We start from the raw sequence: 4,481 nt of genomic DNA, 5'->3' as shown, positions 1-4,481 counted from the left end.
AACAGTTTCACTTACTAAGTATTTACTATGCACTAGTTTTAAGACCTTTTTATGTATCATTTTCTTTGATCTTTAAATTGACTGAATCATGTATATTTTATTATATAGTGAAATGAAGATTTAAATCTGGAAATTCTGAATCCAGAGACCACATTCTTAACTACGAAACTATAGATTATGTTGTATTTTAATTGACTTCTTTAAATAAACCCAAATTGGAAGCTCTTAAATATATTTAGATTATTTTATTAAATGTGGTAACTTTCCTTGACTGTTTTGTAAAATTAAAATTTAAATATGATACATGCAAATTTCACTTAATGCCATATTTTTTATATTTTCATAAATATATTTTATGAACATTTTCAATATTATCCTGTATATTTATTTAGATCATCTTATTGATCATAATATTATTTAAATCATAGATACATACTTCTAAATTTTAAGTAAATTAGAACTAGAAAATGCCTCAAACCAATGTTTCTCAAATTTAATCCATGAATTACCTGCATTAGATTATGAGGGTTATTAAAAATGTAAATACCTGTAGCTAATATTTACTGAATATTTGAGGTTCTGACTCAATAGTTAGCATTTTAACCTCATTCCTATCCAATTAATTCTGCTGCACTTTTCCAGTTTAAAAACCAGCTTCTTAGAGATTATTTAATTTATCTTATGTATTCATTTTATTGATAAGGAAACTGAGGCTTACACTGTTTTGTTTTAAAATGTGTTTACAGTTATTTCTAGTATGCTTAGTAAGGGTTTGCAAAGCTGTATTTTTAAACTTAAGATTGGTAACTATCTTAATATCTACACATAGTTTTCAATTATTTCCTAGTTTTTATGTCCTCACTTCTTTGTATTCTATGTCAGAAAGAACTGCATTATTTGCCTTATACATTAGTTCTCAGATGAATTTCCAATCCATTGTTATTTTCTCCAAAAATGTCTTATTAAATAACTGGTATGAATTACACTGAAAAATCAAACATTACAGAGCTTATGAATAAAAATTTTAACAAACTTAGCTTTAATGACAGATATTAGTAAATTATTTGTATAAAAGTTGGTCAAGATTTNTTTACAGATTCCTCTTTCGTATTAGAAACTAATTGGTACCTTTATAAAAAGAAACTGCAAGAGACTGACTTCAGTGGAGAGAGGTGCTGGCTTATGTTATGACAGGTGGTTTAGTGTAAAATGGAATTTATGATAGCATTTTCTTAGAAATATGCCTGGCTATCTCAAAGTTTGAGCATTTGATAAATGCATCTACATTGATCTTTATTTTGGACTCCACAAAATGGCCTTTGGCACTACTTCCTTTAACATAGTGTGCTGGAAATTTGGGTGTTACTCGCCAGATTAGTTCTAGAAATTTTGTCACTGGCTGTACAATGTTCTTATTCTCTATAGAGAATCAAGCACCAAGTCCTAGTCCTGTTTTTTAAGTCCCTATTTATCCATCCTTCCTTCCTTTTCAACCATATGTCTCATAATTACTCAACAAAACTCTTCAAGCCAGGCAGACAAGTGTCTTCAAAATACCTCCCAGTGACTTAATACAATGTGAAACTTCTAACTCTGCCTTACTTTTAGAAAGGTTTTTATGCTTCTGTCTGAATTTTATTCAGACTGAAAAGTCCAGTTCAAGCCTCCAGAAATCCCAAAAGCTTTTCATAAAGCTTTTTTAAATGCATAGCAAGTTCGCCTTACTTAGCTCTCATAGCATTTGCTGGTAGACCACACATATTTGGTTGCTCAGGCCAAAGCCATGAAAGTATCCTTGAGTCTTTTCCTTTCACATCCTCCATCCAACCCTTTAATGAATCAGTTTACCTGTATTTCAAAATACAGCCTCGATCTTCTCACATNCTGTAATAAATATACCGATAACAAAAGATGAATACAAGTCACATTTGACTTCTGCAATTAAAGAGGTGCACAGAGTGGTTACCATCAGCATCCAGACACTTCTGATTACAGTGATCCACTGCTTGAGCAACGTTGACCGAAGTGTCCACTAGTATACATTTTTTTGGCACCCTGGTATAGGGAAAGCCTGGCTTAGTGTAGAGGTCATGAGTTTCAAGTCAGGGAACATGGAGTTGGTCTTGTCACTTTCCCTGTGCTGGATGATGTCATTTCAACTCTCTGAGCATGGATTTTTCTCATCTGTGAAATAAAAGTGTTGGATTAAATGAGTTTGAAATGCTTCGAGTCTGTTTAATAGCTTGAATTTTAGGTCAATTTGTTCAATTACACACTGCCAGACCTCTAGCAACTCATTTAACCTTTCTAAACCAAAGCTCCTCATCTGCTGTAACTGGCCAGCCACTGCGCAGAGTGTGAATGAGATGAAATAATGTGGGCAAAAGATAAACAATCAACTATAATGCATTATACAGTTAAAACATTTTGCTAAGAAGAGCCTGCATTTTCCCTAAGAGTCGCGTTAGACAAATGATTGTAGAAGGTTTTTTTTTTCCATATTTGTTGATAGTTTGATGATATTTAGCAAGTAAATTGTATAACACAAAGAGGGAAAAGCTATTCCCTGAACATTCCACTTTATTTAGAGCTAAATAAAATGAAGTCGCACTACTCTTTGTCCTGAGATTTTCTGAAAGTTATGTGATTCCTTTGACTATTACACACATGATTAGAAATAAATGATTTTGGGAAACACTGGAATTCGGAAAGTTAAAAAGGTTTTCTTTGAAACTGAAGAAAATCTCCGAGCCCTAATACCCTATGTTAGGGGTATAGCCGCTGTCTTTCCTAATGCCTTTGTGATGCCAAACCCAGGTGGAATAGTTCTGGGTGTTTGGTGAAACAGGGCTGAGATGCCTTGGGCTACCTGGCACTGTCCCACTCACTCTTTTCCTCCTTTTCAAAACAGTGGCTGTTTTTTTTAGGTCTGAATTAGAGTTATATAAAGAGAGTATCAGGACTCAGCATCCCATATCTGAATCCTATTCTTCTATAGCTATTTTCTTTTTTTTTCTTCTTTTTTTTTGCTATGAATTTATTATTTTTATTTTATGATTATTATTTTTTTAATTAAAATTCATTGGGGTGACAACGGTTAGTAAAGTTACATAGGTTTCAGGTGTAGAATTCTGTAATACATCATCTATATATCACACCACTCAGAGTCAAAAAGAAATTGAAGAAGACATATAGTTATTTTCTGTAAGATCCCTTGGGACAAGGCCAAAGAAATGACCCTCATTCACTTGAGGCTTTTGTGCAAAATCCTGATCAAGCTCCCTGACCTAGACACGGCAGGTCTAAGTAGTTTGCAACTGTGAAAATTGACTGAGGCATTTTCTTGGCTCTTTTATCTTATACCCAAACACAGGAACACCCATTAATGAGAAGGAGGTCAGAGAGTTTCTCCTCAAACTCATTTGCCATGCCAGAACTTTCTAGAATGTGAACAGTTCCAGGAAGGAACAACCCCAAGTTCATCTGAATTTGACACCTTTATGATAAGCACCAAGGACTAGTTTATAATCTTTAAGACCTTGTATTTAACCTTATTTTAGTTATTTCCAGTGTAACAAACTTATTATATTAATATTCAATCAAATTCAAGATATATTTGTTGCCAGAGCTTAATGGGAACTCAAAGTTCCCTCTCCCCAAGTTCACTTGACAGAGAGAGTAGTATGTCTGCAAAGGGTATAGGAGGGATAAGAACAGGAATATCTGTGTTCTTGCTGGGGTCTGGTTTTCATCCCACACAGCTGCTAATGTCCTGGGGTGACTCTCTGATGTGGTATATTATATGGTCTAAATGTGCTTGGCTGGTCCCCTCCTAACCTCAGAGGTCTAGGACAACCACACTTTCCTGTCACTCGTTGCCTCTATCCTCCAAATTTCTGTTGGCCAGCCCCTGACTACTCTTCTTTCAAGGCCTGACCTGGGCCCATAGGAAACCTAGAAACTCCTACCACACCAGCCTCAGCTCTGAGGAATCAGGGTGTGTGGGGATAAAAGAAAGCCTAACTTCTCCAAGTAGGTATGGCAGCCCCCACGCCTGTATGGTTGTTTGCTCACCCTCTAATGGCGCTGCGAAAGATCAGCAGGTCCTGCTCCTCAGGCAGCATCACACCAAGGAAAGAGACATGAGCCCATGCTGCTCGCGGACAACTCCAAACCTCATCAGTTACCACTTGCCTCCACAGAAGCAATGCTCTACCGATACTTCCCTTTAAATTTCTTTCCCTGAAAACTTCCTCTCCTCCCTTCTTTTCTTACTTTACTGGCGAACAAATAATGAAAGGGCCTGGCACATAGACTTTAAGAATTTAGTTTTGTTGTCTCAGCTGTGAGCTTATTTTGCAGAATCCTTGCACCTTCTACTTAGATATGGAGTTGGCACAAGCTATCACTCAGGGTCACAATGCCCTCAGTTGGTGTTTCAAATTTCCAGCAACTTTATGTTACAGATGTCCATTCAATCA

The sequence above is a fragment of the Hipposideros armiger genome, unplaced genomic scaffold, assembly GCF_001890085.2.
Source record: "Hipposideros armiger isolate ML-2016 unplaced genomic scaffold, ASM189008v1 scaffold_1510, whole genome shotgun sequence".
Lineage (NCBI taxonomy): Eukaryota > Metazoa > Chordata > Mammalia > Chiroptera > Hipposideridae > Hipposideros > Hipposideros armiger.
This window is presented reverse-complemented; position numbering follows the sequence as displayed.